We start from the raw sequence: 16,329 nt of genomic DNA, 5'->3' as shown, positions 1-16,329 counted from the left end.
GAGACAGGACCTGTCACACGACGTGTGTGTGGGTGTGTTTGTGTGGGTGTCTTGCTCGTGTGAGACAGAAAGACTCCGATAAGTGCCCGCGTCTGTCATTCAGACAGGACTGTGAGGACCTGATTGAAAGCAGTCTAAAAGGTCAAAGTCAAGAGTCAGATCAAAAGAGCTGAGAAGTAGCTGTTTAGTGATTGAGGTTTGGTCATAAAGATGTGCCTGGAGAGAGATACACTCACACACAGGTGCACACACAACCGCAAACACATTTCAGGGATCAATAGTATCAGGGACAATGCTGTAATTCATTGTAACAATAATGAATGTTCCAATTAGGTTGCACTCAGCAATACATCCTCACAGTACAGCTTCTACCACCGTGTGTGTGTGTGTGTGTGTGTGTGTGTGTGTGTGTGCGTGTGTGTGGTAAGGTGTGTTTGCGAGATGTATTTCTACTGTACCATCTATCTCTGTCTGCCCTGCACTCCAACATTCACAGTAAGATTGCTGCTTATTACCTGTCTCTGCTGCGCCGTCCCGGGGGGGCGACCGTGGGATATTGCTGCTCAGGGAGCTGCTGTGTGTCGGTCAGAGGAGATTTGGCCTTCTTCACACGAGTGCCCCCTACAGCTGCGTGATGATGACTTAAAGGGCTCCTTTTTTTTTGTGCTTAGCATTGTCTTTTAAGTCAATTCGTCCGACAGCGTGCGGTTCACTCGTGGTGCAACGGATCATAAACCTCAGAGTCTCATATCGGATCAGCACAAAAGCAATAAAGGGATCAAATATAACTTTTAAGAGATCCCATATCACGCTTTTTTTGCGACCACGATCATCTGCCAATATGGATCATTGATGATCCATATACAATCCATATTGGCAGGCACGGACCTCTTGTTGTTTGATTATAGCAGCTGGTCTGCAAAGCTCCATCCGTCTGTAAAATCATTTCAAGCGCTCCGAAGTGAGTGTAAACTATCAAACACTCACAATATATTTTGTTCTAATCATCTATAGTGTTTTCTCTTCTTCATGAAACCATAATACAAAGGATTAGGAAATAAATGATTTTTATCTTTATCTACCAAAACAAATCTTGCCGTTAGTAGTTTTAATGATGTATCATAAGCTGGTTAGCGTTAGGAAGTTAATCAGTTCATCCTAATGTATCTCTAATATCTATTTATGTTGTTATGAATACAAACACTTTGATATATTTGTTTATCACCAACACTTTACGATATTAGACGTCATATAAACGTTTGAATTCACCTTCGCCCAATGCTTATTTTAACTGAACCGAGCCTGAACGCATCATAATGTAACGTAATCGTTGTTAATTTAAACATGGATGGGTTGTTTACAGTGGAATATTATCAGAGATTGGTGATGACATAACCATAACACTTTCTTTTTCTCGGTGTGAAAGTTGTATAATGTTTTAATACCGTTTCATCTCCGGTTGGGATGTCTTCTCACCCTCAGAGTAGTGCGATAAGCGTTACCTTCTTCGAGCATTATAAGTGCACGTGGATGCCAGCGGTAAGTCAGACCTAAAAGTGAGTTCAGTAAACGAGATGGCAGCATGTATATTTATTTGTTCCATTAATTGTACTGGACAAATGTCGGATCACACACTCCAACCTTCTGGAAAAGCCGCAGCCTTTGTCTCTCTTTGACATATGCTCTTGCAGCCCCTCTGTGTGGGAATGAATAGTAGGTTGACATTTTGTGAGTCTTGCTAAGGAAAAGAAATCATTTAGGAGGAGCTGAATTTGTCTGCTTTTTGTGGAAAATGAAAATGTTGTCCCTGTCACCATGGCTATGCCTTTAGCACCCACACAGCAGAAGAGTGATTGCGACATTCCTGCTTTATATGCCACCGCCTGCTAAAACGAGATCCCAGGAGAGATGAAGGTTCTCTAAAAGTTACCAGAGCAGAGGTGGTGTGACTCTACCTCTGCTGTGCGACTCCACATCAAGTGTTATTTTTCTTCCCTTTTTTTTGTGCTTGGAATTGCGTGACTTGGCCATAAATGTCTGTCTTTCACCTCATCATTTCACACCTCAAATAATGTAATGAATAATTTAATGTGCGCATGAACTATTCTTTTGGGACATGTTTGACCTCCGTGAAAGAATGCTGCAGCCATGAACATTCAGTACATTTTGTACACTTCCATCGGGCACAAAAGACACAATCACACAAGAGTTATCTGTTCCTTTGACATGATTTGAGAAGTATTTTACATTATTCACTTTTACACCCTCCAGCAAATACATATTAAATAGCTAATCAATGTGGAGCTCAACATCACAATTCAAAATAACATTTCTTTATTCAAACCACGGGAGATTGAATCATAATATATGATTCATCCACATATATTTATGTCATGCCTGTGCACACATTGTTAAACAAATAGATCTTGAAGACCTTTGTGTTTTATGACTAAACACTCGTAAATCATGATTTTGAATGGTCTATTTGAGATTGTTTGAAAGTATGCACTTTAAGAAATAATTGACACTTTGCATGGCAGGATAATGGATGTATTTTACAATAATTTAATACAACAGATGTGTTTAATCTTCATCTCTTCATTGTTTTGTGTTTCCTTAATGTGTTAAGTGGTGGCGGGCAATTTGTCAACACAATGTTGTACTTGAGGTGTCACGTGGCTTTTATATTCAATTATCATGATATATTTCATCAGCACGCCGTACACCATGCTGGTGTGGGAACACACACACACACACACACACACACACACATTTCAAGGATTTATTTCCCAAGGATACCGTGTTTAGACTTCCTGGATCATCATAACTGGTAATATTTTCTCAACTGATGTGCTTTTGCACAAGGCCAGTCTTGCATCATTTCTGTGGTTTGTGAACTGGACTAGTTTCACTCTGGTATAGAGCTGGACTTTCACTCAAAGCCTTTAAAAGCCTGTTTGGTCCCAGGAAGTTTAAAGTATTTAACTCATATTATGGAAGAGGGAGTTACAGTGTTCACATCTTTTGGCTTGAGGTGTCGTAGAGACGTTTTAATATGCAGGAAAACCTCCTGAGCCAATCGCGTCCCTCCACAGTGAGGAAACTGCTGCAGAGCCCCAGCCAGGCAGAGAGACTGCGGGGCGGTGAGGAAGAGCTGCCAGCCCTCCACCCCCCCGCTGATTAGCTTGATTAATTAGACCAAGACTTTATCAAAGTGATATTTGGAGTTCGTATGCAAAAAGGCCTCCAGTAACGATAGCAGTTGTTGCAGTATTTGTCCTTTGCTCTCTCCCTTGAATAAACATTCACTGTTTATTCTCCGATAACCATTATTAAGCTGATTTACCTAATGCACTCAAGTCCTTTGAAAAGGATAAATCCCTTTTCAGTCTTGTTGATGTTGATTGTTGTTGTTGCTTTCTTTCATACATCTGCATTTCGGCCCGGCGGCTGCTTGGAGATCTCCAAAGTGAAGCCAATAACGAAAGTGTCTTAAAACCTGCATTCTCTCTACTGACCGGCAGGGCGCGACTCCTCTGGATGCTAAAAACAAGTCAGATTGCGTAGAAGTGTTTGTGTTTGTTGATTTGTTACCTCAGTAAATATTGTGAACATGCGTTTTTGGTCTACATCACTGATTTTAAGTCTTCTTCAATGCAGAATGATGTTTATTCAGTCAATATATGTATGGTTCCAGTTTAGAGTACAATAGACTATAAAGTAGAGTATGCTTTAGGGTGGGCTCACTGTGATTGACAGGTCACTCCTCTGCATTCCTAGTGTGGTATCTACCGTTCATTGGCTGCAAAAAAGTCGTAATCCAAGATGGAGGCGGAACTGGTGGCCTCCTAACGGCAGTCCACAAACCAATGAGCGATGCCAGAATGACACATCCACTTCCTGTATGTGCGAGTTCCTTCTTTCTTCGGGCCACAGTAGCTTAGGCCCCTCCCCTCTCCAGCAAAGCCATCTTTGCCGTAAACGTTGTTTTATCGTTACACACAAGCCCGGCGCTTGTGTGTTGGTGAGCGGGAAGAGAGGGCTGTTGTATGTGTCGTTTATCAGTTTTAGTAATCATGTGTGCAGATAAGCCGTTCAGACAGACTGGCAGATGGGCTGTGTGTGTGAAATTACTTTTTCTTTTGCTTTCCAATAACTTCACATAATATGTTCCATTTTTCTTCTTCACTTTCGATCACGCTCACACACATTGCTTCTATTTCACACAGGCAAACACACACACACGCACATGCACAATTACTCTCTCTCCCAGACACATATCGCTTTACTCGCTCACCCTTTATGTTCAATCAATCTCGCCCCCTCAAACCCTCCATCCCCTCGTCTACCCCGACCTGGCAGCCAATAGCGGAGCTGATGGCGTAAAGGCCATTTTCTGTGAATCCGAGCGTTGTTGTGTCTTTCGCATTAGCTATTCATGAGCTCTCCTGCTTCAGGTCTGTGTACCTGGATGGGTGCGGGCTGCGTTCAGGGGATGCAGTGGCTGACTGAATGTGGATTAACGAGAGTGTCGCGTTCAATACAGCCATGTGACGTTACCAGCAGAGAGAGAGAGAGAGAAAGAGAGAGAGAGAGAGAGAGAGAGAGAGAGAGAGAGAGAGAGAGAGAGAGAGAGAGAGAGGGTGAGGAAGACAGAACGCTTGTTTATCTCATCAACAGACTAAAGGAAAAGCAGGTCTTGACCCGCGGCAATTTGTTTTGTGCGGCTGAAACAGAAGATAGATTAGCTTCGTTCGTGAATGTGTCTTAGTGCTAAACATTTTCTGGTAGCGAGGTCTGTGTGTGCACTTGTTGGTACCGCCGCACCTGTGCTGCGGACAGGATTTCTCCACGCTCGCCCCCCCCCTTTTTTTTTTGTCATCACCACAACCATAACGGCAGATATAAATAATAAAAGGAAAGGAAATCAAGAGAGACGGTGAGATTGAAATGAAGGAGTGAATAAATGAAAAGTGCTGACTGCGTGGTGAGGGGGCCATGATGGAGCGCTTAATCATGGGCCCGCGATGCTAACAGGCGGCATCGGAGGGAAAGTATGGAAGACGGAGTGAGATGGAGATGTCGGGGCAGCACGCTGAGGGGAAAGTGAAGAAGGGGAAGGGGGGAGGGGGCTTGAAGAGGGGGAGGAGGAGGAATCGAAAGGAAGCAAGAGGGCATTCAATGAAGTGAGAGGGAAAGAGAGTGAGTGAGCGAATAGAGTGGTGGTGTATGTTCTCACCTGAAATCACTTGTCTTTTCTTTTCTTTTTTTTATGATCAATATTTCAACTGAGCCGTAACCAGAAAGGACAAGGAATACCAACGACTGTCTCTATACGTCTCTGATGGACTTTTAGCAGCTAACGAGCACACTTTAAATCCACGAGCTCGCATGTGGACTGCAGGATACCTGCGTGATCTTCAGCATTGCTTTGCTCTTTCTGCACGCACTCGCATGAATAGATATGTGCACACACACACACACACACACACACACACACACACACACACACACTCCCCCTACTGACTTACAAATTGCAAGAAGACTCAAGGAGATGAAACTCTGAAGTTTGAATTCCTGCGTAGCTTTGAAGTTTTCAAACGTCTCTCTCTTTCACCCTCTCTTATCCCGCACCTACATGGGGGGAGGGGGTGGAGGCCTTTGTAATTGTAATTTTTTCTTTTTTAAATCTTCTTCAAGGCTTTTGCTACCAAACACCGTTTTTGCTCTCTTGACCATTTCCCTAGGCGACCCCATCCACCTGTAGATAAGTTCAGATGAACGACCAATCTTTCATGTCTGACAAGTTTATCTTTTTCTTTTTTGTAGCAGGGCCACGGTCATGTCTACTTGTTGAATCATTTGTATTGACACCCATTCCAACACCAGAAGAAGCATATTAAAGTACTTAATTTCCCTTATTGTGTGGTTTCAAATAGCGAGAAAATAGAGTAAAGATCTATTGTCAAAAATGTAGGAGCATTTTGACAAGACAAGAAAACAAGTCACTGTGTAATCATGATGGCCTGCTGTGTTATTTTCCCCCAGTGATTTACTAACTCACTCAGTACACACACACACACACACACACACACACACACACACACACACACACACACACACACACACACACACACACACACACACACACACACACACTCAGTGTTCCCGATATGAACGCAGGTTAGCACAAGTTTAAATGACTTGTTCTGTCTCTTTGCATTATGTGCCGTTGACTGTCTTCCTTTTTTCTTTCTTGAGCTCCGGCCAAGAATTAGTTCAGTTCGCCCTGGAAGGTTCATATTCCCCGCTGGAACTTACTGGCTTGAGTCTGAGTCTTGGAGAGAATATTAGTACCAGATATCAGTAGAAAAGCTGCAGGTAGCTAGAGGCATGTTGCGTACGCCTGCTGCGAAAAGAACTTCAGTCATACATCACATTTACTTGATGGGGGAGAAAACTAAGAGAAAGTAATGAGCGACTCGCCCACCACCCTGCTTGGTAAACTGGGACGACTACTGCTATTAATGTTTTTTTTGGGTGAATATGAGGAATGTGTACCCGCAAACAAGCGCAACTCAAGTTTGCCTCAGAGACTATTTGTGACAGCAAGATAATTAAAGATATTTCGAACAACCATCTCTTTAAAGCACCCCAGCGACCGTCACATAAATATTCACCCAAACGAAATCTAAAAATACCCACTCCATCAGCTCACCGACACACTGAGAAATCGAAAAAGCTAAGCAATGAATTATTCGGCAAACAATAAGCGTGTGCGCCTCAAACTCTGTCTGTGCTTCCTTCGTCATTATCAGTTGACTTGTTCGCTGTTACTGGAAACATCTGCGGCGGCAATCCGTTTTGTCTCTGACCCTCCGTGTGTGTGCCTATATTTGTGTGTAAGCTCTCGCTTCCGTGCATAAATGTGGAAGTAAGTAAACACTCGGAAAAAGAAAGTCATATTGTATCTTGGCAAGGACATTTGTCAGTCTTATTGAATTAATTTGAGTATGTAAGAGAAACGTTTACGGAGACGGAGTCTGCCCTTCAAACGGAGTGCCACCGAGCTGCCCTTGTCTGAGGAGGAAGGGAGGGAGGGAAGGAGGAGGGTATTGAAGGAGGCGACGAAGACTGTGTGCATTGCAGTTGGTGGCAGATGTTGTCACTGTGGAAAGGAGGAAGTAAACAACCAAGTTTTCGCACACATACTTGCGTTCACTGAGCATATGGACTCATGCACAGTTGGGCGTAAGCACACACATGCACGCGCGCACACACACACACACGCTCACGTGTACCCGACAGCAACACATTAGTTGAAAAGTGTGAAGAAAAAGGGCAGATGGGCAACAACAGTGAGGGAGAGAAGCACGTTGGGAAAAACTTTAAATCTGGTAAAATTATAATCAGCCTTTTATTATAGCCGTTAGAAAATAATTGCTGAAAACGTGGTACTGAACTGTGGAGTCACGGTGTAAATGTTTTGTCTTGGCCTGAAATCATAACCAACCAGGAATCTTTATAAAGACACTATAGGGCCTTATGAAATCTTTTTTTTCTAAACTAAATGAATGAAATACTGCAACTCAACCCTCATCAGCAGATTTAAAAACTTAATTTTATTCACTTGCCGAAATTGTTCTGTGTGGTTATTACCGCATGTGTCTGCCGTGTTGCAACCTCCGAATACACAGGTATTTTTACTCCCTCCGGACTTTAAAGCGCTGGAGTTTTTATCCGGGCCCACACAGGTAACGCAACGGGCATAGCCAGCGGACATAACATGCACTCCTTTTGAATAGAGAGCCACGCGCCAAAATCAATGCTAAAGGGTAGGGGATGAAAAGAAAATAGAGGTGAGCACAGGGCGAGGATGCTGGAGACTGATGAAGGCAGATTTTCTAAAGGACTGGGAAGGAAGATGAAAGAGTGAAGACTGTGGGACAAAGTTCAGAGTGTTAGGCGAGGATGGACACCGGAGACGTGCTCCTGCTCCTCGGCTGAAACGATTTCCTGGCACTGGTGTAAATGAGCGTGGCACGAATTAGTCCTTACCCGGACTGACGTCAGTGTTTCCCTTAGAGGCTTTCTTCCACAGATACATTTGCTTTCTGGGGTGACGTCAGACAGTCAGAACCGTTTCGATGTGGGATGGTATGCTTTGTAGTCGCGCTCTTTGTATTTGTTGTCTATGTAGAGTGAACGTTCTTTCATCCCGGTCGTCTATTTTAAACTCTTCTAACCGCCGGGTTTGGACATCGGCGTTCATGTGAGAGTTGTTTAAGGCTTTAATATTCTTTTTTTTAAGGGGATCTGTGACGTCTTTTGTGAGCAGAGAGGGCCACGGGCTGAGCCTCGGGATCTCTGAACGAATGCTAAATGGGAACACGAGTGCTGCTGCTGTTTAGGATGCTCCACCGTCCGCACCCAACTTCCCGGCTCCCCGTGCCCTTCTGCTTCCCCAACCTCACTTCTCACCTGCACTTTTTCGCTCGGATGACCTTCTCCTTCTCCCACGTCCTCCCCCCCCCGCCCTCTCTTTCTCTCTCTCCCCTCTTTACCTCTGTCTGGTCTGCCGGGCTGTCACGGTGATATCCCGGTTGCCGCGGTTTTGATCTCCGCCTTCAATAATGAATGAAAGGATACGATTCGTCAATCACTTCAAAACCACGTAGCCCACAATGCCCAAGGTCAGGACAGTGGCAGCTGTCAGAGGGGATGATGGCTAGCACAGACAGGTGCGTGAACGACTCATGCACAACACGTACGCTCCAAAGAGAGCCCCCGCGCTTTGTGGAAGGACGGGCAGACCAACATTTAGCGAAACGGGGAAGTGAGAGAAAGAAAACGAGCTGAACACCGGCAGCCCTGGAAGAGATTAAGGATACGAGGCAGAAGTGATCCTGCAGTTTTCCTGAGGCACATATGGAGTCCACGTTACTTTCCTGATCTGTTTCTAACTCTGTTTGTTGAAGAGAGAAACCGATTGCACAATTTTCTTTCTTTCTCAGGACTTTGTGTGTATGTGTACACACATGTACACATACACACACTAGCTTTTACTTGAACTTGAAATTTCATTGTATAGGTTCATCGATAAACATTGGCTATCAAGTAAGTTTAATTTTTGTAAAAACATTAAGTTACAGGACCTTATGTCTCTCGAACTGAAACAAATCTTAAATTTGATTTCAGGCTGATCCTTTACAGCTTGTGAGCTTTAAGTCTTCACTCAACTTCCATGGTGTGTGTGTGTGTGCGTGTGTGTGTGTGTGTGTGTGTGTGTGTGTGTGTGTGTGTGTGTCAGATGTATGAGCCCAATTAGCTGACAGCCGGCCGGTTTCAACCGGTGGCCGATCGGATAAGTGCATCTTTCGTATGTCTGGGTTTGTGTGTGTCGAGTGAGATGGACCCTGGAGTCATGTCATCAGACTATTAAATGTCTGAATGTGAAATCTCTCAGTATTGATGTGGATCTGGGTCGAGTGTGTGTGTGTATGTGTGTGTGTGTGTGTGTGTGTGTGTGTGTGTGTGTGTGTGTGCGTATGTGTGTGTGTGTGTGTGTGTGTGTGTGTGAAGCCCAGCGGCTGTGATGTGAAATTGGGGTTGTGATAATGTACAACTGGTAAAGACTCACTCACCATGACATCCTCTGTTGTCCTTGTTCAGATCTGTCCGTGGACTTCAGTTGATTGATGACTGATTGCTAATGTGTGTGTGTTTGTGCACAATACACGTTTGTCTTCTACCTGCAAAAGGGCTGTTTTTAATGATGGGATGTGAAGTAGAAGCAGAGGGAGGGGAGCGTCAAAGGGATAAAAAGATTGCGCACAGAGTAAAACAGAGGAATAATTATTGTGTGAGTGTTTGTGAGTCATTCAAAAGTATTCAGGTGTTTTCACAGGCGCTGTGTACACAACTTTCTTCAGAGAGAGAGAGAGCGGAGGGTGGCGTCTCAGCGGGAAGTATTCATTTCACTCCCTCCCTACTCTCCGACTCACCTCCCCTCTTCCTGTCCGCCTGTCTGCGCATCAGGAGATAGGAGCTGACAGTTGTTTGTGTGCATGCGTCTCAGTGTGTGTATCAGTGTGTGTGTGTGTGTGTGTGTGTCCGTCCTTGCATTATGTGCCCTGCAGTGTGGCCCACCTCTTAAATGTCACTGATCACAGTCCACCTGATTAAACAACCCCCCCCCCCTCCCACACCCGCCGCCCTCCCCTCGCCCCGCGGATGCACCCCCCCCCCCACACCCTTCCCACACACTATCACCCCTCCATCTCCCACTCCCCCGCTGCAGCCCTTCTGCCCCAATTATTGCCCTGTTTCCATGGACCTGCACTCCTGCGACCCCATGAAGCCGCAACAAAACTCCACAAGACAGGCAATGTTTATAGAGTACACACACACACACAGACACACACGTACTTGCAACCACATAATGTTCTGTTATGAAGTAAAGCAGGTTACTGCGCATTGTTCAAGTTCAACATATTGAAGATTGACATTTCAACTCGGGTTCCGGTACACACACATGTACACATACACACACATACACACAGACATAATGCATCGGCATTATTAAATGCCAGAGGAAGCAATAAATTGACATTTTAAAACGAGGGCTCACCCACACATTTTGCTTACGCTAACCTCTAAACAGGACTACGCAATAGTCACTGCATGAGCACGGCCAAATTAAGAAAATAGCCAAAGACAATATAACTGCTGAAGGTATTAATTGGGTACATTTGTTTGATATCACCTGCTACCGTACCCGAGCCGAGCAGGACAGAATGTACAAAAAAAAAAGTTGGAATTTGAGCTCAAACCTGTTTTCTGGCTGTGATTCTCCTTGAAAGCCTTTCGTTGCAAACGTTGCATAATAAGAAGCTACCGAAACTTTCAGTGCGTTACACAATCTCCCAAAAAAAAGTCAAGAGCGTTAACTTTGAACTCCCGCTGTTCAACATTGTTCCACCCTAGCTTGTACATCTCCTCGTGTGCATGTGTGACGACGGCGTAGGCGACGTCTCTCCTGGTCTCACATCTGCCAATCGGCGCGTCAGTATCAGTCAGCTGTCACTTCTTCGCAGACAGCTGCCGGTCAGGGCTGGAGGAAACCGTGATTGGAGCCGGCAAGGAAGGGGCTCGGAGGAGGGAGCTGCGCTTCGCTGTCCGAGCAGGAAATGGAGGTGAGGGCGGTGTTATGAGAGGGCCTTTGTTCCTCGTACGGAGCCTGACATTCAGCAGTCAATTAAAGCAGCTGCCGACTTCAAAAGCCACGAGTTAAACTCCCGATCAAAGCTCCGCACCCGGATCCTCCTGTCCGCCACGCCTACCAGTCTGCTCCGTCTAACCGTGGATGGAGCCGAGGAAGCGTTCCGTTCCCTCGCGCGGCCTTTCCTGCTCTTCAGGAGCAGGATTCTATCTCGCAATTCAGCCGGGGCCTGTTGGGATCAGCGGGCTGAGCCGCAGCCTAGTGGGTTAATGTCAGAGCCGCTTTGATTTTTATCATCATCAAAGGCAGCAGGTGTTTCGTGCTTAACTGTCATCTGGTTCGGCCAGTACATGCCTTCAGTTAGAGCTCCGTGATGGATGTGTGAGAGACGGGCGGAGTCGTCTATCAGTCGTGTAAACACGTCGCGATTGTGAAGGTTATTATCGTCGGGATTCAGGCATCCCGACTGATCGAAGAAAGATAGACTAGACTAGTCCGGACCAGCTGGTGTGGACATTCGGGAGATAAAAGCATACAGCGCGGGGGTGTTAAGCGAGTGTAATCGCTTCAATCCAGCAGCCGCCACGTCGCTCACACAAAAGGTTGTTTTGAACATGTTTGGCTTTTTACCACTGGAACCGGCACTGTCATCATCATTTAGCAGAAGGAATCATTTAGAGAAGAAAAACAAAGCGACGTGCCATGACAGAGGATTAAATGATATTCCACTTCATCGGCTTTTAGGTCAGAGACACAGCTCGAATGAAATTGGCCTCACTCTTGTGGATTTACCCCACCGCCGGCTATCTCTGCAGAGCTCTTGTTGCCCTCCTTGATCAGTCCACCTTTTCATACACATTTTATATTTTCTTTTGCTTCACCAAAACTGAGAGGAGCAGCATGTCTCTTATTAAAGGAGAAACGGCTCTTTCAGTGTGTTGGTCTCTGAACTAGGTCTCTCATGATGATAGGCATGTAAACTCAACGGAAATGTTTAGGTCAGCAGAAATGAGCGAGATCTCGTCCGCATACCGTACGAGATCTCGATCATTTCTGCTGACCTCAACATTTCCCGTTTCTTTACAAGAATGTCACCAACATTTCCTTCCGTTATAAAACTTGGGCATTGTGCAGATACATCATGTTTTTTTGATAACAAAGAGTACATTTAATTAACTGTTTCGACTGCGTGGTTTATTTCTCGTACTTGCGTTTCAGTGTGAATACATTATCTTTAAATGTTCTTAAAAGGGCAATAATAAAGTGCATAGCAATTACTTCTGGGACAATATATCGTCTGACAAAAGTAGTTCTGGAGACCGGCCTACTCGGTGGTGCGTTATGTGCTCTGAATGTCAAGGAGAAAACAATACGTGTGTTTTGGTGGAAACAGTCGTAATGTGTGGGCTGCCGGCGGTTGGTTGCAGTAATCTTAATTTCTCTCATCTTTATGCAGTAAGTATTCATCAACAGCATCAGAGATAATTGTGAACTATTTCAGGTCCAAATTCGTGTTGTGTTTTCACCCGAGGAGATGGAATTTAATTCCTCGGCCCCTCTACTCTACATTGTTCAATTAATTAGCCTTTTTTTCGCCCCTATTTTTCGAACTGGTTGCAACATGCCAAAATCTCAACTCATAATTCTTCCTCCCGCCTCACACACTGTCAGTCCAATTAAGTGTTTTTAAATGCCTGTAGAAACAAGCGCTGGCAGACTTATTAGATTAAAAAAGGAGTAGAACTAATTTGCACCCCATAATCAAATAGACTGCTGTTACCATGAGAAAAAAAACTGCAGAGCTGTGCAATTTTTGCCTCGCTTATTCACAAAAAAATGTACTTGCGATAAAAGAGTCTGATGTAGTTATTTTCTCCCCTTCAACCTCATGCGTCAAAAAGGCACGGTGCGGGGTGAGTGAGTGATTGTGTGTGTGTGTGTGTGTGTGTGTGTGAGAGAAAGAGAGAGAGAGAGAGAAACAGTGAATCAGTATTCATAGACTGTAGCCACTTCTGCCAGCTATGTCTCACAGTAGGGGTTCAGCTCTATGAAGATAAAGTGATTTCTCGCGAGTGAGTGACCCTAATTCTGACCTGACACACACATACAAAATCCACACTTTCCACACACACACACGCGCACGCACAGACACACGCACACATATATCCAATAATTAAGCAGGCACTGTTGGAATAAGATCCACGGCTCAACTTTGGTTTCATCCTTGCACTCTCACTCTCGAGTCAGTGCTCTGAAATGCATTCACACCACAGGGTTTCCTTCCCTCTGTGTCTCTGAATGCAAAGCCGACTGCCTTTTATTTTCCTGTTTCTTTTTTATTACCTTAATTTCAAACTTCACACACAAAGTAACAAAATAAACAAAACCTTTTCCCTGTGCTGTTGCCGGTTTAGGCAAACGCAGCTGTTGCGGTAAAATTCAGGATTAATCCCGGGATGTTAAAGGCAGCAAGTTGTCGGAATAATATTCATTACTGTGAAGGACAAGTCGGGAAGGGCCGACTTTCCAGCACACTCGCGGTCCCTGTGAAAGACACGAAGGGGAGAGGAGAGAGAGAGCGGGGTCGTAGTGGACCTTCAGCCCCCGGAGCAGCGACCCTGATCCTTCCTCTCCTCCCGTCCTTTCATCCTCCTTTGCGCCTTCTCCCTTCTATCACGGTGCTCATCTCCCGGGCAAATTGAATTCCTCCCCAGTATCCGGTATCTGCCAGAGCAGCTTCACGAGGCCCGGCCCGGGAGCAGCGGCAGGCACATGTTGCGGCAGGAGGAAGTGTGCCTGCATGCACATCTGCCTCTTGACTCTCCTGTCACATTTAGAGGCCAGTCTCTCTGTTAGGCGACACTAGCCCCTCCCCCTTCCTCCTGCCGCCCCCCGAAGAAGCAAAAAGCGGAGACCTTGAGCTGCCACACACTTTGACAGATAGGGACCGGGGGACAACGAGAGACTTAAGGGAGGGACAAAGAGAGGAGAGGTGGACTTGATAGGGAGACAGGCGGTTGGATGCTACAGCTTGTGAGAAAAGACAGACAGGTTAGGAGAAGGGAAGACTGTGAGGGCAAGAGAGTGACATTGAGTGACAGCGAGACAGACAGCGAGGGGGGTTGGGCCGGGGGGGAGCGACGACATCAGTGAGTGAAACAGGCTGTTAGCTGACCTTGCTCCTCTCAGATGTAACGTTCTCCGCCTCTATCTGTACTTCCTAATGGACCCCCCTCTGAAGCAGGCGAAGGGTTTAAACGGCCATGAGGAGTCGGGAGGGGCGTGTGCAGCTGTCCAAGGTACGAAGCATGAAGAAAGGAGGAGATAAGTGGAAAGGATGGAAGCAGGTGCAAAGCGTCCACATCTTTCCATTTGTACAGTATGTTTGTGTGCCAGCCTTCTTTTTTTAGTGAGGGTCATATTTGGTAAGCTGTAAAGTGCTGCTCTCTCGTTCTCACACACACGCGCACACACACACACACACACACACACACACACACACACACACACACACACACACAGCGGTGAGTTATCGTGCTGGTCAGCACTATGACATTGGAGTCTGCATTGCCAGCCATCGTCTGTAGAAACGGAATATTCCAAATAAATCCTTACGCTCACATGCACATTTACAACCACACACACAGACACACACACACACACACACACACACACACACACACACACACACACACACACACTCCCATATAAATCTATCTTAGATGGAACACTTCCCTCTTGTGCAGGGAGCAGGCAGCTATCAATCTTAAAAGAGAGAGAGAGAGGAAGGGAGAGGGAGGGAGGAGGAAGGGGGGGTGAAACAGTGGAAAGCGGAGAAAAAGAAGGGGAGAAAAGGGTGGCCCTGAGACATCCACAGGGAATAAGGAATCAGGCAGGGAACGGAGACGAACTGAGACGGCTCGAGGAAAGACCCAACGGAGGAAGTTGAAGCGGCGGGGAGGAGAGATGATTAAGTTGACAGAGAGAGAGAAAGAGAGAGAGCGAGAGAAAAAGAGAGGGGGAGAAAGAGAGAGAGAGAGAGATAGAGAGAGAGAGAGAGAGAGAGAGAGAGAGAGAGAGAGAGAGAGAGAGAGAGAGAGAGAGTAAAACTCTGCCTGAGAGTTATGGACCTGTCCATATGTACTGTAGCAAGCAGATAAGACTGCCCCCCTCTAACCCTGAGTGTGTCTGTGTGTGTGTGTGTGTGAGAGTGTGTGAATGGTTGATGAGTTGAATAAATCGTTTTGTCCACAAACCCCCACCCCCATGGTCCACCCCACACCCAGATGCTGATTTTTGTTCAGTGCATCCAGGCCTAAACAGATGCCGACAGGTCCTCCAGCTAGTTGCTGTGAACCGACTCTTTAGCTTTTGTGCAGCCCTGCTTGTGTGCCGGTGAGCCAGGTCTGAACACCTTGGCCAAGAGTTAAAGACTGGTCGGCATTGTTTCGACGGCAGCTGCAGCCGAGCCATTCAGCAAATGTGCCTTGCAGGGCCTTGCAGGGCGATCCAACAGCATTGTCACGAGACGCAATGCTGGTACTGTGAGTCACTCTACAGCAACATCCATGCCTGGATACTCGACAGTCTGGCAGTACAATGAATGCAAAGTAAGTTATAAAATGACGTGATGTCAGATGAGGTGAACCGTAGTGGATCACAGGAAAAGGTTGAGTACTGGTGAGCTTGAGTGACTTGTATCTCTTTGATCACATCACATCTGAATAAAATAGGATGTCCAAAGCTGTCACATACGCTGTATATATGTTTGTTGTTCTATATGTGGGTTTAAAGTGACCTTTCTCTTCGTACAAAAAGCCTGGAGTGCAATATAGACTGGCATTTGATGCAATTCAACTGATGCCAGCCACATACAGCAGATGCTCTGTGCCCGGCAGAGGAAGCAGTCAAGTTACAGCGTGTCGTTCCAGGGAGTAAATGTGATAGAACTGCTGCTTTTCTGGACCGTTGATGCGCATCAATGCGGCAAAATAGGCCTTGCCGAGGCGCTGATGCGTGTCGGCGTTATGTGGGCTTACATGGAGAACAATAGGCGTGAGTGTTTTGACATGCATCATATGTCCTACGTGTGTTTCCCTTTTCGCGAA

General features: G+C 45.8%; 1 protein-coding gene across 5 annotated transcripts in view; it reads left to right on the top strand.

Moving 5' to 3' along the window:
* LOC137792840 (protein sidekick-1-like) overlaps window positions 1-16,329 on the top strand; it is a 214,878-nt gene that overhangs the window by 63,187 nt on the left and 135,362 nt on the right. The gene's annotated exons all lie outside the window — the stretch shown is intronic.

This window comes from Clinocottus analis, unplaced genomic scaffold (assembly GCF_023055335.1).
Source record: "Clinocottus analis isolate CAN_PGR_092001 unplaced genomic scaffold, fCliAna1.0.p SCAF_22, whole genome shotgun sequence".
Taxonomy (NCBI): domain Eukaryota; kingdom Metazoa; phylum Chordata; class Actinopteri; order Perciformes; family Cottidae; genus Clinocottus; species Clinocottus analis.
Note: the sequence above shows the minus strand (reverse complement) of the source record. Positions and strands in the feature narration are given on the sequence as shown.